At 39.7% G+C, this 25767-nt stretch overlaps 1 protein-coding gene across 2 annotated transcripts in view; it reads left to right on the forward strand.

Moving 5' to 3' along the window:
* The window catches only part of NAB1 (NGFI-A binding protein 1), a 179573-nt gene that overhangs the window by 57042 nt on the left and 96764 nt on the right, over positions 1 to 25767 (forward strand). The gene's annotated exons all lie outside the window — the stretch shown is intronic.

Here is a 25767-nt window from a genome sequence, read left to right on the forward strand (position 1 = left end):
ATTTTCTGCAAGATGGAGATAATAGTAATTGTGCCTGTCTAATAGAATTTTGGAGGATTACATGAGTTAATACAGTACATGTAAAGTGCTTAAAATAGTTAGCTACTAATATATCTTTCTCTTGAATTAAAACCTTTTCCTTGGCCAGGCACCATAGCTCACGCCTGTAATCCCATCACTTTCGGAGGCTGAGGCAGGTGAATCACCTGAGGTCAGGAGTTTGAGATGAGCCTGGCCAAATGGTGAAACACTGTCTCTACTAAAAATACAAAAATTAGCCAGGCGTGTTGGTGGGCGCCTGTCATCCCAGCTACTCTGGAGGCCAAGGCAGGAGAATTGCTCGAACTCAGGAGACGGAGGTTGGAGTGAGCCGAGATCCTGCCACTGCACTTCAGCCTGGGTGACAGAGTGAGACTCTGTCTCAAAAAATAAAAAATAATAATAATGAAAAACCTTTTCCTTTAGACTCATAAGTAGCTGTGACAATCTGATTCACTCTCTTAAGAATTTCCAGGTATGCAGTATTTTCTTGGCTTTGCATTTGTAGATATGCTGATCCCTAGAGTCAGACCACAGGGTTTTACTTGAGCTAATAAATGTTCTATCCCATAGGAACATTATGAAAGGGAAAGGAGTTGGCATTGGTCAAATTGAACAATAACTGGTTTGTCTCTTTTCCCTCCCCTTCTCCTACTTCTTCCTTTTAATAGACTGTACTAATGAGAACACCTCCCTGCCCTCCACACACACAGTCTGAGATTCCTGTTGCCCCAGGGTTGCACAGATTCTTGGTCTCTCTACCCTCTCCACCTCTCCCCTCCCCATCCCCTGCACTACAGCGTGCCTTGCCCAGAGCCCTTCTCAGTTATGCTCCCTAATCATTTCTGGCTGTTCAAAATGATGAAATTGCCCAAACTGGGGTCATCCAAAAAGCCATTTCTATATGCTGCCTTATTATTTTCTGGGTTTTTTTTTTAAGTTTCCTCAAATGTTCCCACAAATAGAGATGGTCTTTTCCTTCCAGAAAAGCATTTGTTTAAGATAAATTTTGATGATTAGTTGCATTTAAACTATAGCTAGTGTACTTTCTCAGCTTTTTTAAATAATGAAAGTAAGAATAAAGAAATCTCAGGAAAAACGGAAACATGTATCTTTCCATTAACTTGTGACTTTCATCTTTGAGCCTAAGGCAACTGCTTCAGTTATTGCTCTTTCCTTTCTAGGAGGTAGGGGTAAATAAGGCCTATAGAACATGTGGCTCAACATGTTTTTTTCTGGGCAAAACTGGGAAGTTACACACATTCCTTCTGCTCATATTCTATTGACAAGAACTTAGTCATATGGCAATAACTAGATTCAAGGGAGGCTGGAAAATGTAGTCCATAGCTAGGCATCCCTGGGAGGTAGGGACTCTTATTACTAAGAGGAGGAAGGGGGAGCAAATATGGAGCACGTTAGCAGTTTTTGCCATACAAATGTATCACACAGTTGCAATATAGTAAGATAATTTTATTTTGCTTTTTACTTACCATTATATCAAGAGCTTTTTTCCCATGTTACTACATGGTCTTCAGAATTACAAAGTAGTGGCTTTGTAATGATGTGTTGAGTGTATAATCAATAATTATTTAATTCTTCCTGTTGTCAAAAGTATAGATTCTTTCCAGTTCTTGACTATTACAAACAACATCTCAATAGATCTTTTCATGAGTTTATATATATATGTGTGTGTGTGTGTGTATGTGTATATATATATATATATATATATATAGTCTTTTGGGAATAATTCCCTTACGATGAATTCCCAGAACTAGGATTACTAGGTCAAAGGGTGTGTAAACATTTTATGGGTCTTAATGTTTTTGTTCCAAATTGGTTTCTGAGAAGGCAGTTACCAATTTGTTCCCAAAAGAAAATGTGCACATTTTCCTATAAATGTGGGTGGAAGGCACATTCACACATTCTTGTAGGTAGGTTGTTTTCAGTTTTCAGGGTCTGGCTAGAAACAGCACAAGGCAGCACAGGACTTGAGTCCAAATCCCTTGCTCTGTCACTTCCTAGCTGTATAGCTGCAGGCAAGTACTTACTCTCCCTATGCCTCCGATTTCTTATTTTAAAGTTGAGGAAACAAGTAATTCCCTCATAAAGTTGTGTGGTAATCATAAGGCTGTTGAAAAATACTCTGTTTTCCCATCTTCTATGCACATGTTAGAAATGTAATCTCCTGTCTCTTTGAAGACAGATACGACCTTGGGACTTGCTTTAGCCAGTGGAATGGAAGCAGAAGTAACGTGTAATTTCCAGGTATATGTTTTAAAAGTTTGTGTATAAATTTGCTGCTCTTCTCCCCTTGCCATATGCCTAGTTTGTCTCTTTGCCCTCCCCTTCTCCCACTTCTTCCTTTTAATAGACTGGAAATGTTCCAGATAGTACCAGCTCTTTAAACCTGAGTCCTAGAGTAAAGATGGCAGAGTGGAGCCCCAAGCCAATGTGTGACAGATATGTAAATAGACCAAAAAATAAATCTTTGGGTGTTTTGAAGCACCTGAGACTCTGAGGTTGTCTGTTATTGCAACATAGCCTACCCTGACTGCTGTAGGTTTTCTCAAGATTAATGAGATAATATGCATGAGATGTTGGACTAATGGTAGAGCATTTATATGGGTCCTTTTGCAATAATATTAGGTTGGTGCAAAAGAAACTGTGGTTTTTGGCATTAGTTTCAGAGTTATTATTAATACCATTTATTCATTCAATGCCTTCCATATGCCAGGCATTTGTGTACATTATCACTAATCTTCAGGATAAATTTGAAATATTATAAAAACCTCCATTTTATAAGGGAGAAAAAACAAAGCTTGGAATGGTTAGCATTCTGCCAAATGTCATCCAGCTAGGAAGTTGCAGAGTTGGCTTTCAAACCTCATGCGTTTCTCCCCTCTTTCTCTCTTTTCCTTGTCTTTGGAAGTTTATGTCATTATTTTATTTTATTGCTATTTACATCGTCGTGTGAATTCCTTTGTAACAGTTGTTTATGAAATTCACACTTATTCTTGCAACAAAACCTCTATTTTCTTAAATTTATTGCAAGATGAACAGAAATAAATTGAGTCAAAGGTAGAGTAGCTTACAGTTCAAGCCCTTGCTCCAGAAAGTTCATGAACTCAAGCACCTTATTCATTTTTCTTGACTTGAATATGCCTGAAAGCAGTTAAGATATATGTGCTTATGAACGGAAAACAAACCAAAAAAAAGTGTTTCACAATTGGAGTGGAGTGAGTCAGGTTAGAATGAGTTAGATTCCATAAATTCTCAAACCCCAACATTTACATTCTTTCTTTTCAATTGATTTATTGAGATATAATTCATACACGGTACAAGTCACCCATTTAAAGTATGTAATTTAATGGCTTTTAATATATTCACAGAGTTGTATATCCGTCATCACAATTGATTGTTGAATATTTTCATTATCTAAAAAAAAAGCCTTATATCCCTCAGCCAACACTCCCAAACCTTCTCATCACCTGACCCGTCCCCCAACCCTAGGTAGCTACTAATTACTTTCTGAACTTTCTTTTTTTTTTCTTCCTTCCTTCCTTTCCTTTCTTTCTGTCTCTCTTTCTTTCCCTTCCTTCCTTCCTCTATTTCCTTCCTTCCTTCCTCTTCCTATTTCCTTCCTTCCTTCCTACCTTCCTTCCTTCCTTCCTCCCTCCCTCCCTTCCCTTCCTTCCCTCCCTTCCCTCCTTTCTTTCCTTCCTTTTTCTTTTCTTTTCTTTTCTTTTCTTTCACAGAGTCTCGCACTGTCACCTAGGCTGGAGTGCAGTGGTGCGATCTCAGCTCACTACAGTCTCCACCTCCTGGGTTCAAGCGATTCTCCTGTCTCAGCCTGCCAAGTAGCTGGGATTACAGGTGCCCACCACCATACCCGGCTACTTTTGTATTTTTAGTAGAGATGAGGTTTCACTATGTTGGCCAGGCTTGTCGTGAACTCCTGACCTTGTGATCTGCCCGCCTCACCCTCCCAAAGTGCTGGGATTACAGGTGTGAGCCACCGCACCCAGCTGACTCTGTTTCTTTTCACAGGAGCTCCCAGAATGCCAGTTTCCCACCATTCCAAACAAGTGGTTCTTCCTCCCTCCCACTGCAGTCCCACTCGTAACTCTGCACAGCTTTGCTCAATTATTTTTAATTCAAAGCTCAAATTCTAAAGTATCTGATACAATAGACTATTTTTTTCTAATTATTTTTACTTTGCTAAACTTAGAAATTCCTTGTAGTATAATACTAAAGGTTTAAAATAAAGTGTATTCTTTTTAATGCTTTCATCTGCTCATGATCTGATTAGCCAGTTTGTGGCATTTAAAAAAAATCTTTTCTTCTCCTTCATTGTCCTCTTTTGAGCCATTTCACAGCTTGTTAGTACTTCTGATAATATAGTCAAATAGATGAGATTAAATTAAATTTGCTCTCACATACACCTTTGGGTTTTAAATAATATTGCTTGAAGAAAAGGTAGGAGGCTGAGGCAGGCAGATCACTTGAGGTCAGGAGTTCAGGATCATCCTGGCCAACCTGTCGAAACTTCGTCTCTACTAAAAAATACAAAAAATTAGCTGGGCATGGTGGTGCATGCCTGTAATCCCAGTTACTTGGGAAGCTGAGGCAGGAGAATCACTTGAACCAGGGAGGTGGAGGTTGCAGTGAGCTGAGATCGTGCCGCTGCACTCCAGCCTGGGCAACAGAGCAAGACTCCATCTCAACAACAACAACAAAAAGAATTGAAATTAATAGTTAAAAAGAACATTACAGATCATCTGTGAATTTTAGCGACCTATATTCATGAGTACTGTGAAATATTTCTGGTTTACTTTTTTTTTTTTTTTTTTTTTGAGGCAGGGTCTCGCTCTGTCACCCAGGCTAGAATGCACAATCATGGTTTACTTCAGCCTTAATCTCCTGGGCTCAAGTGATCTTAATACTTCAGCCTCCTGAGTAGCAGAGACCACAGGTGCACACCACTACACCTGGCTTATTTAAAAAATTTTTTTCTAGAGACCAGGTCTTGCTGTGCTGCCCAGGCTAGTCTTGAATTTCTGTTCTCAAGCAATCCTTCTGCCTTAGCCTCCCAAAGTGCTGGGATCACAAAATTGAGCCACCATGCCCTGCCTGCATTACTTGTTGTAATGTTTATTGCCATGGAAAATTATTGACAACTTGAATCAGGTTGTATTTGTTACTACGAGATTCTTAAATTATCTGAACCAGATGGTTGGAAACAATGATTTTTAGAACTAGCACCAGCTTTCAAGGTTTGTTGATGGAAGAGAGTACTTAAGCTAATAAATTTAACTTGTTCAATGAAACAGGAAACATCAAAATGCAGCTAAGCATTAAGAAAATGAAAGAGAGAAATGGTTCCCTAGGAGAGAAGAAATTAATGAAATGTGCATCTTAAAGTATCCCTGAAGATGGTATTTCTGCAACATACTGAATTGAGGGTGAATTTACTAGTTTATGCTGGGAAGGGGGCGGCGGTCTGGTTCTGTTCTCCACTTGTGCTGTGCTGACTTGTTTCCTGTGTGTTTTGGATACATGTGGTGACAGCAACCTGTTAGTCTTTGGTAAAACCCAGTCCAAAGATATGTGAAGCCTGGACATGTGAGGCTGAATGAGGATGTCCTAGAGCCATGAAATACAGTAACATTGTTGGGCAGTTATGGCAACGGAAAAACAGTGTTAATATAGGGAGTAAGTAGGCACTTTATAGGCAAAGAGGACATGCCTTTTCTGTATGCAATGAGCTTTGCAATTTCTAACTCCGCCCTAATTATAACTGCCTTGTTCTCATGAAGTCCACTGTCAGCAACTGTTTATTCACCAGGTACAATATTATGCGTAATACACTGGGCTGAGAACTATGAGGGATACACTATAGAAACGACAGGGCCCTGGTCTCATGATGCCATTGAAAAGCACAGACTGTGTTTGGGAATCAAAAAGTCCAGTCAGTGTGTGACGACAGCGTTAGTGGGGAAAAATGGAATACAGAGTTGAAAGGTGTATTGGACCCAGATTGTTAGGTTTTTGAAAGCAAAATTTGTATGTTAGGATGCTATTATTTGGAAAGTGGGGACTTACTCAATTTTTTTTAACATTAAAAGAAAATAATTGAATCTGTTTCTGGCTATTTATTCACATTTTTTGGTCCCATTGACATCTTTTTTTAGATGGTAAATTTTCAGTGAACAAAAACAGTATCTATTTTGCTTAATGTCCAATACAATGTCATAGATTATGTGTAATATTTAGGTTCATGTAAATAATGGCTGTTCTTAAAAATTCATGTGTTCTTATTATGGAATGAATAAAGGACCCTAATTTTCCTTTATATTTTTTTTAGCTAAACTATCATCCTCCTCACCAAGGAGTAACAAGAAACCTAGGCAACTGCAGCAAATTATTTGCCCAGGAGGATCACTTTTAAACCCTAGTGAAGCTGGATGCAATGGCTCACACCTGTAATCCTAGCACTTTGGGAGGCCGAGGTGGGCAGATCACCTGAGGTCAGGAGTTCAAGACCGGCCTGGCCAACATAGTGAAATCCCACCTCTACTAAAAATACAAAAAGTGAGCCGGGCATGGTGGTGCACACCTTTAGTCCCAGCTACTCGGGAGGCTGAGGCAAGAGAATCACTTGAGCCTGGGAGGTGGAGGTTGCAGTGACCAAGATTACACCACTGCACTCCAGCCTGGGTGACAGAGTGAGACTCTACTTAAAAAAAAAAAAATCTTAGTGAAGCTATCAGGTATTGGAGAGCATGGAAATGCTATAAACCAATACGTTCTGTATTTTATTGATTCAGCATTTTTTCAATGTTTTGTTTACAGATAGATCCTAGGGGATTAACATATATTTAAATTATCTAACTTTCCAGTTGGACATAAACAATCTTATCCTTCTCTTTCATTGTCCTTTATATCTTCTGTGGGTCTCCTGGGCTTGTGTAACTTGTCATAATGGACAGGACGTGAGGGATGCTACCACAGACAGACACCATATTGTAAATATGAAGAATGGACAGAGGAAACCTTGCAACAGAATTAGAGGAAAGAAGAAATGATGGTGACTCTTGCAAAGCCTGGAATGGTTCCCTTGGGAATTTAAGGAGGGAAAACAAGAGTTTCTGTAGTTTCCAGAAATAGAACTGCCTGCCAGCTTCCTTCCATCCTCCCTCTTAGCCTAGCTGCAGGAGAAGAACAGGCAGGCACATGCAGGCTGATGACTTTCCTGCTTGTGACAGTTCCAGATTACAAATGTGCGGAACAAGATTACAGTGCCAGCATTCCCAGGCCCAGGGAGCAAAGGCAGGTGGGCCAGGATGAGTTGAAGGAAAATTAAAATGAAATAAAATAAGTATGGGTGATAATGAAAGGAAGAGGAAGTATGGGGTAGTAGATATAGTGTTAAGATGCTAGAAGACTGAGGGCATGAGACAGAAAGCCCTGTACTGCCTGGGCGTGTATCTGAGAGATATGTGGGTGTGTTTGCAGAGGAAGTTGTGGGGGCATGCGTGTGTGCAGAATGTATGTTAGGGAGGGGTTTTATTGGTATAGGAGTGGGAGGGTGTGTGCAGTAGGGTGTGGAGTGCGGGGGTGGAGAGAAAAAAAAAGCGGAGGGAGGGAGGACTTTTATGGAGTGCCAGGAACACCCATTTCACAAAGGAAAATTGCCAGCTGCCAGCAAGTCAAATCTCCTTTGTGGGAACGGATCAGCTCCCCACAGTAGATTCTGGCCTCCGATCTGACCCCAGGATGTTTGCCAGATATTTGACCCCTGAAGGGAGGGACACAGTTTCTGTATTTTTACCACACCCTGATCCATGCTGTTTCCCAGGGACTGATGTGTTTGCTTATATATTATCAGAGTGTTGGTCACAGGGCAGCATTGCTTGGCAGACAGTCTAGTGAATAGAACTGTAAGTTAGAAATAAATGCTTTCCAATCTTGGGGCGTGTGTGTGTGTGTGTGTGTGTGTGTGTGTGTCCTTTTTGATGTCCTTTGAAACCCTACGATAGTACTTCTGTGCCTTGGTTCCCAATTTTTCTAGTAACAAGAAAGAAAACATCAGCTAGATAAGGAAATATAGTGTAGAATTAATAACTGCAATGAATACATAATTTTAAAGACAAATGGATGACAGATTTTAATCTAGTATGAGAAATAACTTCTACTAATTAGAATTGTTCAAAACTAGGAGAGGTTAGCATAAAATGTGATATGTGTCATATTATTCTACATATTCAAGTGGAGTGAAGATGACCAGTTGTAGGGTGTTTAGGGGGAATTCCAGCAGCAAATAACAGTATACTTAAGATATATGAAGAATTATACAAAAACCCTGAGATGTTATGATTCTAGACTATAGTGTGCTTAAGCAATACAGAATTATCTTGAATATTTAAGTGTTATAAATATGAAATAATCAATACAAATCAAATCAATACAAATCAAAATGACCAACGAACAAAATGTACACTGCATGATTAGCACCTTTATTGGGCAACCAAGATGTATGGCATATAAATGCAGAAAGAACTTGGGGCCCATGTCTTCCACAGTAACCCCAAAATAAACTAAATATAGAGAAAAAAGGCTATGTTGTGTAGCAGGGAGAAGTATTCAATAAAAACAGGCTAGAACTCTTATCAGTCGTTCCTGAATAGCCTCTATGTACTTCTATGAGCGATCCAGTCCAACTTAGTGGAGTACTGAAAGAATGATAGAAGTGTTTTCTTCAGTGATTAAAAACTTTCAGATGTTTGTTGACCACCGAGTTCAGACACACCCCAGGTCTCTATTTGAGAAATGGTAGAGAAGTCCTCAGAACTTCCTTAGCTTTCCAAAGGCTGTTAAGACTTCTCAACAGTCTTGTTTAGTCTTAGTGTTCTCATTCAGTCTAATGTACTTTGAATCACGTGGGGATCTATTAAAAGGTGATTCTGATTCAGTAGGCCTGGGGCGAGGCCTAAGATTCTGCACTTCTAAGAGATGCGGATGACGTGTGTGGACAGGCCACTCACAGAAGCAAGGCTATAGGTGAAAGCAGATAGGAAACTCTAGGTACCTGGGCAAGGGCAGACAATGCATCAGGGGAATGAGATCAATACTATCCCATCCACAGAATCAGAAAGTTAAGAGTATAAAAGGAGAGAAGCCTTGTGATGCCATCTAAAAATCATCATTTGGCTTTTTTTAGTGGTGAATATAAGAGCTCTGTGTGGGCTGAATTGGAGTCTCCTTAGGGTGGTGATAATATGGTCTGTTAGGGTAAATGTCAGGGACTTCTTAGAAATTCCAGGCTCTGCTGTCAAGTAGATAAAGTTTGTTTTGGTCCCGTCTTCCCTACTGGTCTCACACTTCTTAAAACATGTCCTTTCCTAAGAGAAAACTGTGATCTTTTCTTCAGGACAGACCACAACAAATTGTCTTAATTTCCTCTACAGAATCAAATGGGAAGGAATTTAAGGTGTGGCCTTTCCCATGGAAGTCTTTAAGACTCCAGATTTTCAAGACACTACAGGATAAAGCTCTATCAGCAAAATGCCAAACTGTGACAGGTAGAAAAATATTGTGATGGGTGGGTTTGCTTAAATGGCCTTCTGATTCCTCCACAGACTGACCTTACCCAGGATAACAGGAGTGGGGAGAAGTGTCAGTGTTGGGAAGGACTGTAAGAAGGGTCTCCATCTCATTCTAACTGATTAGAATTGAGAAAGTTGCAGGATTCAAATATTGGTGCAAAGTAAAGACGTTTGAGGACATGGAGTAGCTAAGGTTGTTAACCATTCTCCAAACGCTTATTTATTTTACTTCAATGAATCAGAAATAATTGGATTCCGCCCTGTTTCTCTTCTCAGAACAGATAGTAACTAATGTTGTACCGTATATTTTAAACTATACTAAGAATATAAGAATTACTTGCTTCAACCATCCACAACTTAGCTCACCAGCAGTGTTGTCCATCTGGAACATAACTAAAAACCAGGAATTATGCAAAAATTTTTGTTCCCTGAGTAGGCAAAATAGATGTCATTTTAAATTCATGCACTAAAGCTCATAAGAGCTCAAGGTTTTAGTATTTATATAATCAACATTTCCCACTTAATGGCAGTAATCCGTTACTGAAAATCACATGTTCTACATTTTAAAAGCTGACTAGAAACCTATTTCCCATTATTTGGAATGGAAAAAATTACAATGTGTTACACATCAGCTTTAAACCAACAAATTTCTTAAAAAGTAACTAAAACACAGAAAAGTGTGTATATGTAAGTAACAAACTACCATATTATTATGTAAAATGATCAAACCATGTTTGCTGATCATCTCAGGACTGATACAGTTACTAGTGACTTTATATGCTGTGATGTCTCTGTTAGTGCCAGTGACAGAGAAACTTACCTTTGTTGATAATGTACACTTTTTAAAGTGTTTGCACATGATTCTGACATTCTACTAATTATATCTCTTTTCTCATGTATTGCTTTGTTAAAATTGTTCTATTGAGTTATAAATATGCAAATATACATTTTTTTCCTATAAAAACATAGCCAAAAAATGATATATTGAGAGATGTATATGTCCTATGAAGTTGGCTATTAAAAACCAATAAACATTCTATGAGAAAAATGTTAACTGGGGAGATATTTGCAGTACATGTCTAGTGCTGTGCTGCAGCCCATTTATGTTGGTTCCCAAGAGATGATTGTTAAAGTTTCAGGAATTTTGCAATTCCTAAAAAGTCATATTAGTAACTTGAAATTGGCCATGATGGGAGTATTTACACCACAAAAATAGGCAAATGCTGTAAATCGGGGATTCCCTCCAGCTCCATGAAAGCTGGTAGCGAGGCTTTTATCAGCATTCCACTGAGTATTCCTATACTTCATTTTATCAAATGTAAGAAGTCACAGGTTGCTGGATGGACTATATCATAGTGAGGATATGCTAGACTTGTGTTATAATAAAAACAACCTCCTTACACAACAAAAGTTTATTTCATGCTGCAGTAAGAGTCAATTGAGACCTCTGCTCTACTTAGTCACTCGGGAACCATAAGCTGATGGAGGCTCCATTATCTCTATAAGAGGCTTCAGGGTTTACTGTGGTGTGAGCAAAGACATCTGGAATTAAGAGCTAGTTTTTCTATGCTTTGGCCCACAAATAACATAATTCGCTTTCCATCCACATCCCTCTGGCCAGAACTCATCACATAGCTCAGCCTACCTATAAGAGCACTGGGACACATGAGGGAACAGATGGAATATTGGGAGACCACTGATACTACTTTTACATATACACCATTATTTTATATGCCTCTAAGGAATAAAAACCCACTATCAATTAAACTATGATATAAGGCTTTCTTAGAAATAGATATTTGGACATAGACCTTAAAAAGTCGTTTACCTCTCTTTTGCCTACCAAAGAAGGTAAATTAATGAAAATAAATTGGTTGAAGTGTTCTTTAAAACTTCTGCACATTTGAAGAAGGTTGACTTCTGATTCAGAGTGGCTAGTACGTGCTTTTCTACAGAGCATCAGACTCTGTACAAGCAAGAGCATGGGTGAGGAAGCATTTCTTAAAAGAGTGCTCTGTGACAGTCTCTAAGACTTTTGTCTAAGCCATGGTCACCATTATGCAAGTTTTAATTCTGGAGCTTTATCGATCCTATGAAGATGTTCATGGAGGTTTTCTAACAATAACAGATCCTCCCTTTTTCCTCAATTGGCCTCAAAAGTTCCATTGTTTAGAGCTTTGCAGCTGTCTGGTCAGGCCCTGACACTAACAGCCAAGTCACTACATTTTCAGCAAAGTTGTTATTTAATGGACTAAATTCTCATATAAGTAAGAGGCAACTATGTCATGAATGCTGCTTGGCTAAATGTGATTGTGAGAAGTCATAGATTATAAGACCTATCCTGAAGTCAGAGATGTTGAAATGTAAAAACAAATAGAGAGTGTTTTGGAATCTATTAAATGTCACACTTACCTAAGGGGAGCTTGAACTGAAATGCAGCCTTAACGATTTTTAAAAACTTGATGGGCAGAAGGAGAGAGGGCAACCCCTGTGATTTGAAAGTCACAGGTCTTTTTTTTTTTTTTTTTTTTTTTTTTAATCCCTAGAGATGACATTTGGCAATCCCTTTTAGGGAAGATTGTTCTTTCATTTTGAGAAAATGATCAGAATGAGTCATTTAGATATTCAAACATAAGTGAAGGCCTTGTTCTGAATTGGTGATTTTCAGCCAGGGTGACTCTGCATGGTTAACATCTGTATTTTAACTCAACAGATTTTAAATGCCTGTTTTGTAATCTATAGGAATGTATCTCTGCATGTTGCATCTTCCTTAGATAAATACTGATTTTCTTCAAAGTATAAATTTGGATTATACTGGGACTTAAACTACCACATATTCATTTGGAGATTTGTGTATATTCTTACTTAGAAGCAAAATCTGGTGATTTCATGTAGGATGTGCAGGCAAGATTTGCATCTCATGCTATCAGACAGACCACATAGAAGAGCAGAACTGGGACTTGGTAGAGCTCAACCAGGCCTGGACTGTCAATGTCTGTGAGCCATATCGGGTTGAATCATCTACAATGTATTGATGTTGGACTGTTGTGTTTTCATGCATTGTCCTAATGGGTGCCATGGGACAGGTTCATGGTTCTACTGGTTTTGTAATTTTAGGAAAAGCACTAAGATGCTGGTGCCAATAAATGATGAGTGAAGAAGTAGGCCCTTCCCTCTTTGGAGCCTGGCCATGGATCTGTGCTTGGAGTTATAGATATCTTTGGCCTGCTTCCGAGGTTGGGTTGATAGGGATGGGAACTAAACAGGCATATCCCTATTGAGGACTGAGAGTGGGTTCCAACCTCTCTGGGTTCAGGAATAAGCTAGCAGTAGTAGTACCAAAATGTGCTTCTCCTCTGTTATTCCCCAGCCTTTACTTAAACTTGTTAAAAGTGCAACTTTGTCTCTGGGGGCTAGAATGAAGTAAGCGAAGGTCTGTTTCACACTGAGATGACATGACAAAGTGGAAAGTAGAATGCTTTCCTCTGAGGTCAAAGAGGTAGGAGTGGCAAATTAGGAGTAAAAGGTTTTTTTTCTGCAATCACATTCACAATAGGGAATATGGAAGCCTGAAGAACATGGAAGACCAAAAATTTTCTTTGAAGCAAGACATAAACACTGAAAGAAATGAAAGGAAAAATCCACCATAACTCCCTGGAACAAGGTCATGGTCAAATAGTGCCGCAAATCTCAGCTGATGTCCTGGGTCCTAAGAAATCATAGCTCAGTACAATTATGGGTGTTCATCATGACAGCTCCAAGTCCTCAAGAAAATGTTAAGTTTGTCAAACTTGTGTAAGAGCACATAAAAATTCATGCCACCGCTGAGAAAGACTTTTAGACAATTCATTAATATAAAGAAAATATGGCCCGGCATGGCGGCTTATGCTTATAATCCCAGCACTTTGGGAGGCCCCGGCAGGAGGATTACTTGAGGCCAGGAATTCAAGACCAGACTGTGAAACACAGCAAGGCCGTATCTCTGCAAAAAAATTTTTAAAAATTAGCTGAATGCAATGGTGCACTCCTGTGGTCTCAGCTACTTGGGAGGCTGAGGTGGGAGAGTAGCTTGAGCCCAGTAGTTCAGGGTCACAGCAAGCTATGATTACACCACTGCTCTCCATCCTAAGTGACAGAGTAAGACTCAATAAAAGGAAGGAAGGAAGGAAGAAAGGAAGGAAGGAAGGAAGGAAGGAAGGGAGAAAAGAAAAGAAAATGTAGTAGCTTAACTTCCAGTCACTTGGAAACCTTGGTTACTGTGGATGTTGATATCCCTGAGAAAGCTGGATAACCAGAGATTTGCTGTGTTCAGTCCATGGCACGGGCACTGCAGGACATTTTGAAGACAAACATGGTATTTTCCCTGAAAGCATTTGGAAATGTTCCCTGTGTGTTTCTAACAATGCTCTAGCAGCTCATATGAATCTAACAAGGATGAATTTATCTAAGTCTTTCTTTATCCTATTTATATTTGTGGACTATGCAACATCTTGAGGATAATGAGTTCCATATGTTTACTACCCACTGTATAAAGTAATGCCATCTTTTATTTATCTTTAAACTACTTTCATAGAATTTCAATGGGTGCCCCTGAATTTCAGCATTCCAGGATTTGAATATGTTCTCACTTTAGGGCTGCCTCTAGCCCATACAGGCCTCTATGAAGATAAGAAACAGCACCCACTCTGGGCGCTTAATTTAGAATGGGTGCTCCCTCTTTCAGACAGACACAGCCTTATGCCAGGTGCATGGCTCAGTGAGTGGAGCATGGGCTAGATTTCAACTCCAGTCTAGTCCCCCACCCCCATGTCATGCCCTTGGCTAGGTGCCCTTGCAAAGTACAACTGGTACAGCCATATACAGCAGCCAGGCCTCACCACAGAGGCCCTACAAAGAGTACAGATTTTGGTCATATCCTCTCTCAGGTATCATCTCCCTAAGGGATCATAGTCTTTCTGTTGATTCCTAATTTCGACCCTATTGATCCTTCTCTGCCTTCCTCGAGATATGGGGCTCAGGCTGAGGGGCAGTCCAGGCACTTTGCACTGTCCTCAGGACCCTCTGGATCCAGGGACAGTCACCAGGCTGTTGGGCTCTAAGGCAGCTACAAAACAGGGGCCAGAGGAACCAGTCAATAATGGATTCCATTAGTAGAGCTTCAAACAAATAACCCAGAGAGGATCATCTTATAATCATAGCTCAGTTTAATGTCCCCTAGACACACCGTTTGCTTATTGCCCACACAGAGAGTTTTCGGAAACTTTTCTATCCCTTGTCTAAGCTTGGTGAGGTTTTTCTTCATTTTCTCTCCATCAGTTCAGAACTGAACCAACTGCCACCTATCAGAATTTGTTCTGTATTCCCCTTTCAAAAACATTCAATGCCTAAATCATACAATAACTAGCAACAATATAAGGACAATACAACTTTTTAAAATACTGAAGATCATGATTTTTAAAATAAAGTCTAACCCTATTCTCTTTTTAGATTCACTCAGCTAGCACAGTGTCTGACACATGATTGATACTCAATGAAGAATGAATGGCTAGGTACCCTCAAAGTCAGTTTCGTTTTGGTTTTGTTTGTTGTTTATATAAAAATAGTCTGTTGTAAACACTTGTAAGACCTGCATTCTCCTTGTTCTCTCAGTAATCACTGGAACTTTACTGATACATGGATCATGTATTAGATCCTTTTAGCATGTTGAGTATAGCACTTAGTCATCTAGTGAAATTTAATGTGATTGTCTAACATTCTTTCATCTCAGATCTTTGTCCCCATATTTAAAATATATCAAGTATTTCTAAAACAAAACTTTCAGTTTTGATTATATCAGTAGATAAAATGTTTACATATTTTTCTTCTTTCTACTATAGTAAAGATTTTCAGGGGGAGAAACATTCAATACCAACCCCAACTAAGAGGTTTTTATCCTAAGCACCTTCTCTTCAGTGAATAGTTCTGCTACTTCAAATTGTTAAGTTAAAAATGTTTTAAAATTTTATTACAAAAAATTGTAAACACATAAAAGCAGAGTTAAAAATAGTAAAAGGAACTAATAGATACCTATCATCCTAATTCAACAATTATCAATAGCGCTTGAACTTAATCTATTTAAAAAATATATGCCTTGACTTCTATTGTCCCCCCGTAGGTGGAAATTTTCAGGTTCTTTCTCCTCTTGTGAGGATTTTCATTTTCATTTCTTGTGGAAGTTTGAAAATTTATTTATGTAATCACATAAGCTCTCACCACCTCCATGTACATCATACACATAATGACATGAGATGCTAATTCAATTCCCAGTCACCTGCTGTTCAAGTGCCACTCCCACAGTGCTGATAGATAGTTCTCTGTCCTGATGAAGACACTTTTCTGTGGATCTCTCATATTTCTGCACACCTTGTGAGCAAAGCACTGACTTGCTCTTTCTTCCTGTAAAGGGATGTTTGTACAGTGAAAAGCCTTGAAAGCTGGAGCTAGTGTCTCTCTCTGGAGCAAAGGGCAGGTGTACTTACTGACCATTATAAAAGATTCAGTTTCCCTAAGCTCAGGTTCTCCTCCTGTAACCTGAGCTGCTGCATGGGATGATGTCACCTGACCCTCTGTGCCACCTGTTGGAATTGGGACTTGAGGAACAAAAGCAAAAACACGGATACTCTGGCTATTGCTACTGAATGAAGAATGAAGCCATTCTTCATCACTGATCTAGGAATCTTGGGTTTTCCATGAAACTATGGTAGGCTAATTTCTTGGTTTGCAAGTAGGGCAAATGTCAGACTCTTCACAGTTCTTCACAGTTTGGTAATGATGGCGAGATGCTGACAAAGACCTGGCTTTCTGGAAGAGGAAAGATGAGTGGTCCACAAGCCTATTAATAGGATTTGGGGAAAGTCATAGGACTTAGTAGTGAACCGACCAAACTGTATGGCCAGCTGGGGAATAAATTGTCCTCTACTGGTATTGCTAGTGAGAAGGAATTGAGAAGGTAAATTGTAGGAATTGCAAGTTGAGTATCAGGAAGTAGGCTGAGAAATAGTTGTTCAACTAGTGTGCTGCTTATTGCTAACTCTCCTCTGGGTGAGGGAACTAACTTCCTCACCAACCGAGGGGTCAACCTCAAATCTCTCCCACTGTAGCAGCTAGCACTAAGATTCCTCTCTTTCAGACAAGTTACAGAGACACACATCTACACTGAGCATGAAAGGAGGAAAATCTACCTACCAGTGTGGGCAAAACCCAGACAAATCATTGGAACTCTGGCTGGTTTGCTCAGCAAATGAGGTGTTGGGTAAGTAAAGCTTATTAAGACAAAATGGCAAAAACTGGGCTTTCTTTATAGCTCAAAACCTCCTGTAATCTCTAATGCAGATCTTAAATCCAGTTGGAGATGACAGTAGAAAGTCTCAGACATTTTTGCAGTGGGGCCCTGGTGGCTAAAAGGGAACTTTGGCCTTCTTTGGAAGATTTTCCTGGAAAAGAAAAACTCCTGTGGGGAACCACAGATGAGGCATTGACTAGGATCTAGGCTTTTAATGGCCTAGATTGGTTTTATAGTATTGGTGGACAATAATGAGAAAATAATCTCTCGATCTTTCTGTCGATTTCTCTTTCTTCCCCTGATCTAAGCCAGTTTAAGGAAAAATGATTAGAGATGGGGCCAAGGTCTTCCTGTCCTCAAGGGGAATGAAAGACCGTACACATTCATCCCAGTATGGTGGGGAATCTTGGAGAGAGAATCAAACTTTTATGACTCTATTAGATACAGAACCTACCTAGACCTGTGGGAGGAAAAGACATGCAGATTCAGTTGGGGTGTTAGTCAGGGTTCACAGTAGGGAAAGAAAGCTAGCCTGACCTTGTGGGTGGGGTCCTTTGGGCCAATTCAATGTGTTGTTGCTGCTGCTTCTACATTGCAATGTAAATAGGAATTGATGCTTGTACTTGCCTGTCCCATAAGTGCCAGAAAAGAGATTCTCCTAATTGAGAAGAGTTGTCCAAAGCCCTCATTATATATAGATGACAGCTTGTTGATTGGCAAGTCAGCAGCCTCAGCTTAGTCACCCTTATCGGAGGTGGCTGATAAACTGACAAAATTCAGGGGCCTGTTGACCAAGAAAAGTTTCTAAGTACTATGTGGTTGGATACATATCACTCAATATCTTTTGTAGTCAAGGAAAAACTGCTCTCTTTGATCCCTACTACCAAGTATTAGAGACAGTATGTACCTCACTAGAGAATTCTATTTGAGTATCTTTATATAGGCTAACTTTCAAATCAGTATCCTCTGAGTGGGACCCAGATGAATAAGCTGCATTGGAAGCTATCCTGCAAGTTATAACACACTTTCTACTTTGGGGCCCCATAACCCTAATTACCCTTCTGGACTACAAGTCTCTCTGACTGATGATTTTGTTGACTGGAGCCTCTAGCAAAAGGAGGTTGTTTCTACCCAGAGATTCTCCTTTGAGGTTTTAGACTCATCACCTCCCTGATGCAGCTACCAGGAACGCCCTTTTTGAAAAAGTGGCTATTAGCTTGCTATGTGCTCTTGTCAGCATTGAGTGCCTGACCCTTGGAAGCCTTGTGCCTGTCTGAGGTGATATTCCTATTTTGGGGTGAGTCTTTTGGATTCAATGACTAACAAGTGGGGAAGGACCCAACAAGCTTCACTAGTCAAATGTGATGAAATGGCACATTCAAGAACACAACCAGCATGGCTTCAGTAGCATCTAGGCTTTACCAGTAAGATTGGTACCTATTGCTTTGGGGGAATACTCTATCCACACTGCCAACTGAAGCAAAGTCACTGGTTCTACAAGGTCTTCAATTCACAGCCATTTCCCTAGAATCCTGGGCCTGGTTGGTTCAATTAAGCTGAAACCTGGTGGTATTCACTGGGCTGCTGTGGCTGTTCAACCTCAGTGTCAGTAACACAAAACCGAAAATGAAGGAGGTTGCTCCACTCCGTGGACAGAACTCAAGCTGTTCTCGTGGCTCTGGCCAATGCTATCCTTGAAGAACCTGTTATATTTTTTACTGACTCGAGCCATTGCCAATGGCCTACCTGTTTGGTCTGCCACTTAGAAACTAAAGACTGGCTGATTCAAATACCCCTATTTAGGGCTGCAAATTGTGGAGATAAATTGTGGCTGCTGAAGGAACTGTCTGGATGGAGCCTATGACAAGAATCCAGTCTCTGATGAGAGTGCCAGGACTCAGGTTGCTGATTAAGCCTGTTCTGCCCAGATTGCCTTCACTGCTGTCTGGGTCCATCACCATAATGGATGAGGAAACACATCCACGATCACAGACTGGGCACAAAGTAAAGGTCTCTATGTTCCTGATGCAGACACTATGACTGCATGCCAGACTTGGAACTTCTGCCAAAAGTTGCAACAAGGGAGGACACATCACACTGGGCATTGACCCACCTGCGATGGCAGATTGACATTTGACTTTTGATTCCCTCTCAGGGCTGTCCACGGGACCTCACGGCTGTGAAAACTTTTCCAGATTATGGTGTTTTTATTCCAGTTGATCAACCAATTCTGGCCCCACCATTATGGCCCTTGAAACTAGTCCATGCCATGTTTTGGGCTGTCTGAATGATCTGAAGTCTGACACCAGTGTGCCTTTTATCACAAAAGTCATTCAACAATGTGCTGACGTTCAGGTTATTTGATGAACCTTCCATGCTCATCAGCTGAGCCATCTGTGGGCATCCGGTATTGTGGAACATTGGAATGGTCTCTTTATTAACATCTCCTATTCCTCTTCCCTCACTTTCTCCTGATCCACACACCTTAGTAAGACAATTGATCATTCAATGCCACTCTTCTTGGGAAGGGATCATTTTCTCTCAGTTGCTTCCTGGGTAATGATTAGGAGCAAAGAGGTAGAGAGTTATATAGACTTATTTTAAAAATTCAGGACTCTGTCCAAATCATTCCTGGGTATGATGTTTTTATTTTTCTCCTAATGGAAACTCCAAGCCAGTCTGGTTGGTTCATCTGCTAACTGTTGTGAGTAATAAAGCCTTTTGTCTTAACCAGATTCTTACTCTTATTTTCTTATTTCTTCTACCGGAATTCATAAAACTATGGTGGGCTAACTTGTAAGCTTGCAAGTAGGGTAAAATATCAGACCTTTACAGTTCTTGGCTATATTCCCACACTGAAGAACAGCCTGGATTATAAAACATGTACAGCACAGAGCTGTGCAGAATGTGACTTGCTTTTTATTTTACCTTTCTGCCTAGTGCTGCCCAAACTGACAGTGATAACTTTGTGACATGTGCTCTTATGGACTCAGCAAGATCATACTAAGAACATGTTGACAAAAATTGGAAATAAGTAGGATTCAGGCACTATTTGTTCCCCCCTTGTATTGCCATGCAGGGGGAGAAATTTTGTGTTTTCTTTGCCAGTTGCCATCATACTTAAACGGTCCAGGGTGTGATGACTTATAGGAGAGTGTGCCCTTTAATGACCCTTCCTCAGTGGTGACAATGTGTACAACAAAGAAACTAATTACAGTAAAGATAATCTGCAGCTCAAATCAGGGTTGCCTAATTGAGTCTAATATCATTGCTGATAGCTATGAATATGTTCAAAGAATTTGTTGTGAAAGCGCCTCTCATGTTTACTATTGTGATTCCACCTCCATGCAGTGAGATAACAGTTCAGAAGGTTTCTGGTACTGTAGGGATAATACTAGCTTGCTGTGTGTGTGTGTGTGTGTGTGTGTGTGTGTGTGTGTGCGTGCGCGCGTGCTGCCCTTCAGAACCTTTTCATGCACTCAAACTCAGGTAGAGTAAAAGAGCTGTTTTCTCATTTATTAACAAAGGTTTCTGTGGTTAATAAAGCATGACCTCCAAAAGTGATTGCTTATACTAGTCAATATGTGACAGTTCTGATATACAGTTTTTCACATGTCTTCACACACGTGATAGCTACTGCTCATGGAAACCTTGTGAAGATTTGGGCCTGGAGACTAAAGAGAGCTCAAAGACAGACCTGAAAATTGCCATGGCCAGCAGCCCAGCAACTGGACATAACACATTATTGTTGTTAGGGAATTTGTGGATGATTCAATAAGCATTTGTTGAGTGTCTACTATTTGCAGGTATTTTACTGGACACTAAGATACACAAATGCTAAAATGTTTGCCCATGAAAAGCTAGCAGGCTAGTGGGAGCAACCATAAATAGGCCTATAAACCAATAACTACAAAATGTTAAATGGGAATACGGAGGAGGAAATGATTAATTCTTCTTGCAATTAAAAAAAGAAAATTGAGAATGCAAAGTGCTTTTGGGGTCCTCTACTATGTTTAAGAATGTTGTATATAACCCTGTATTCTATATACTGTGAGGCTCAGATCCCCCCCCAATCCCTCCGCCAGAGGTGCAGGGGGGAAAGGTAAGCTTTGGAGACACACAGCTGTGGGCTTGAATTTCAGCTCTGCCATTAACAACAACTTGGTTATGTAACTGACAAGTTTAACCTCTGTTGAAATCCAGTTTGACCATTGAAATGGTATCACCTCATTGAGTTATGGAAATCAAAGGAGATAACCAATCTAAAGTGTATGTATAGTAGTTCCATAAATGTTGTTTTCCCTTCTCTACGCTTCATTCTCATCCCTACATTGAGTGATGTAGAAAAGTCAAGTTATCTGTTTACTGGGAATAATCACTTGATTGCTCTTTAATGGGATGCAAGGCAGATTTCAGAATATTTTGGAATGTGAAAGCCAAATAATTGACTGAGTATAGGAAATCGAGAAACTAAGAGTAACAACAACAATACTTTTTGCTGGGGGATTTACATATATTCTCTTTTTTAGTCTTCACAAAAAATTCATAAGGGAGGTAGTGTTTTCCCAATATTTGATGATAATTTCCTTACCTACTGTAATATTTAGTATGGCTTAATTCATTTTATGTTGTGTATGTTACTCTCTAAAACCTAGAGACAGGCTCTTTTTTTTTTTTTTTTTTTTAAGAAAGGCTCCCAAATTTTGGTATACTGCAACCAGATGAGAATAGTTGGCTGTATCCACCCAACACAGATGGCACAAAGAAGCCTAGCAAAAATGTGCTTGATTGATTCAGAGCTTGGTATATTTTCCATATTTGTATAGTGAAGACCTAACTTCTGTATTAAGAGTAATTAATTCAAACTGTAAAATTTCTTAAAAATAACTGGTATAGAAAATAAATCTGTTATCTTTTAGTTTATTTTTCACAAACTTAATGTTATTCAGAGTTCATGATCAGACTGTTCCTTTATTACTCATCCTGAGTCTTAGCTGAGAGTGAGAACTCTCCCAAGGCTTGGGTATGGCCATAAGGCTCCTGACAAGATTAGTATCAAAATAGTTTTTCTCTCAGTTGGTTACGTCTTCTCCTATCTCAGGCAAGAGGACATTGAAAAAAAGACTTTTTCGCTTATCTTTTTAAAACTCCTGATCAGCCACAAAGGCATCCGCCATGCTCTAGCTTCTCTGCTTAGATGCTTCCGTTGGCTTTCCCATATTACTTAGTGTACAGAAGAAGTGGTTCTAACCAAAAGATCCCAGAATACAGCATGACTTGAAAAAGAAAGTTCATTTTATCATGTGATATAGATTGAAGGTGAGCAATGGAGGCCAGCCAGAGGGCTCTGTCCCATGAAGTCATTTAGGAAAGCAGGTGCCTCTGTCTTCTCCACCATGCCCCAGGGTATTTTTCTGGTCAAAGCTGGGTTGATGCCATGTCTGAGTTCCAGCCTGAGGGAATAGTGAAGAGTCTTCTCTCTTGTGGTTGTGTCCCTCAGGAGATGACCAAGAAACTGCATACATTACTTGTCTTCATTTCCCAATGGTCTGAGCTTAGGCATAAGATCATTCCTTTATAACCAAATGGCCATGTGTATAGCTAGAACTCAGAGAGTTCTAGGACAAAAGTTAGGAAAAAATGGACACTGAGAGATAGTAATCTCAGCCACTCCTCCTAAGACAAAAGTTGAAGCAGAACCATTGCTATATAATGGAAGATTGGAACTTCCCGGACCCTTGCTTTTTTGTTCCCAGTTGGGAGGTATTTTTCCAATTTTAAAGTTTTTAATATTTCTCTCCCACTATCATCCTTCTTACATGGCAACTTCTAGCTGTGTCCTCAACAGCATCCCAATTGGCATCCTGCCTATACTCTTGTTTCCCCAAAATCTACTGTTAACTCAGAAGCCAGTGGGATCTTTATTAAATGTAAACTAGGCAACATCACTTCTCCACCTATAACTCACCAATGACTTCTCATGCGATGAGAATCAAACTAAAGTCGTTGCCATCGCCTGAAGGTTGCCCTATTGGCTCTCCTGACTTCTCTTCCTTCTCTCCTCTCTGTCACTATCTTTTGTTTGTTTGTCATTGCTTTTGTTCCCTGAATATAGTGAGCTTGCTCCCTCTTGCTATTCCTTCTGCTTGAGGTCCTGTCAACCCAAAGGTTGAGGCCTGAATATTAGAAGGAGGCAACTTTGTGAAGACAGGACTTCATCAGAAGTCACAAATATTAGAAGGAGGCAACCCTTCAGCCAGGACTTCCCATGGCTACCGTAACTAAAGCAGCCATACCTCCCCCACCCAGTCACCATCTGTGATGTTACCCAAAAGTATCTCCTTTAAAACATACATCATGATCATTATTACTTCTTATTTGGCTTACATGTTTATAGTATAGAAACAAGTCTTGTTTGACCCCGTATCTAGAGCTCCCAGCAGCTCTAAAGACATTATAGGCACTCGGTAATATCTGTTAATGGAAAGGTTTGATCTTTATAAAATGGCAAAACTATTTATCTAACAGCCGTTAGCACAGGGCCTTGCACATGGTAGGTATTCAAAAAATATTTGTATTTTTATGTTTTTTTTTCTTTTTAGAGATAGGATCTTTCTCTATTGCTCAGGCTGGAGGGCGGTGGTATGATCACAGCTCCTTGAACTCCTGAGCTCAAGAGAGCCTCCAGCCTCAGACTCCTGAGTAGCTAGGACCTCAGGTGTGCGCCAGTACACCCGGCTAATAAATGTTTATTGAATGAATAGAGCTAGCTGCAAATCCCAGTGAATCAGAGGGACAAGGAGTGCCATCTGAGAAGTCTTTACATAAACATTTTGTGCTTAATTAGTACTCTTTCTGAATATTAAAGTAAATAAGCTGTGTAAAAAATACAGAGAGGTATAAAGAAAAGTTCCACTTCCAAATAAATATACAAATGTATTAACATCTTGGAAAGTATTTATACAGACTTATTTCCTATATGCATCCACACATACAATTTTTAAAAATTGGTATCATATCATATATGCAGTTTAAATAGAAAGCTTGCTGAGTACACTCGCCAAGAAATAATGCTTATTTTAAAGTATGGAGATGTACATTAAAATAAATTAGGTTGTCATCTGATCTTTGACAAACCTGACAAAAACAAGCAATAGGGAAAGGATTCCCTATTTAATAAATGGTGTTGAGAAAACTGGTTAGCCATATGCAGAAAACTGAAAATGGACCCCTTCCTTACACCTTATACAAAAATTAACTGAAGATGGATTAAAGACTTAAACCTAAAACCTAAAACTATAAAAACCCTAGAAGAAAACCTAGGCAATACCATTCACGACATAGGCATGGGCAAAGACTTGATGACTAAAACACCAAAAGCAATGGCAACAAAAGCCAAAATTGACAAATGGGATCTAATTAAACTAAAGAGCTTCTGCAGACCAAAAAAAAAAACATCATCAGAGTGAACGGCAACCTGCAGAGTGGGAGAAAACTTTTGTAATCTCTCCATCTGATAAAGTGCTAATATCCAGAATCTAAAAAGAATTTAAATGAATTTACAAGAAAAAAACAAACAACCCCATCAAAAAGTGGGGGAAGGATATAAACAGACACTTCTCAAAAGAAGACATTTATGTGGCCAACAAACGTGAAAAAAAGCTCAACATCACTGGTCACTAGCGAAATGCAAATCAAAACCACCATGAGATACCATCTCACACCAGTTAGAATGGTGATCATTAAAAAGTCAGGAAACAACAGATGCTGGAGAGGATGTGGAGAAATAGGAATGCTTTTACACTGTTGGTGGGAGTGTAAATTAGTTCCACTACTGTGGAAGACAGTGTGGCGATTCCTCAAGGATCTAGAACCAGAAATACCATTTGAACCAGCAATCCTATTACTGGGTATAAACCCAAAGGATTATAAATCATTCTACTATAAAGATATATGCAACCATATGTTTATGGCAGCACTGTTCACAATAGCAAAGACTTGGAACCAACCCAAATGTCCATCAATGATAGACTAGATAAAGAAAATGTGGCACATATACACCAGGAATATTATGAAGCCATAAAAAAGATGAGTTCATGTCTTTTGCAGGGACATGAATGGTGCTGGAAACCATCATTCTCAGCAAACTAACACAGGACAAGAAAACCAAACACTGCATGTTATCACTCATAAGTGGGAGCTGAACAATGAGAACACATGGACACAGGGAGGGGAACATCACACACCAGGGCCTGTCAGGGAGTGGTGGGCTAGGGGAGGGATAGCATTAGGAGAAATACCTAATGTACCTAATGTGGATGACAGGTTGATGGGTGCAGCAAACCACCATGGCATGTGTATACCTATGTAACAAATCTGCCTCTTCTGCACATGCATCCCAGAACTTAAAGTATCGTAAGAACAAAAAAAATTAGGTTGTACGCACTACCACTTACATATTTTAGGTGGTGATTATAGAAAGCACAGAATAAGGTTTACATAGACACATCTATCAGCAGCTGGACCTGTGCCCCGTGTCAGGGGCCCTCTGCAGAGAAGGGGGAAAAAAAGAATTCTCTAGAAAAGTTTGTCAAGCCTGTGATACTACTTATTTTTATTTAGATCTAAATCTTCCTTCCCATAGAAAAACATTGGTTGCTTCTCTTTTCATCTCTTCTAGCAAAGGTTGGTGAATATTACTGGAAGGAAACTATCAAGATACATGTATTTTTACCTTTACTATAAATTTGTGTATAATTCAACTCTTCTGATGAAATTGTATGGTGATGTCAGGGGTACTGC

This window comes from Macaca mulatta, chromosome 12 (assembly GCF_049350105.2).
Source record: "Macaca mulatta isolate MMU2019108-1 chromosome 12, T2T-MMU8v2.0, whole genome shotgun sequence".
NCBI classification, from domain to species: domain Eukaryota; kingdom Metazoa; phylum Chordata; class Mammalia; order Primates; family Cercopithecidae; genus Macaca; species Macaca mulatta.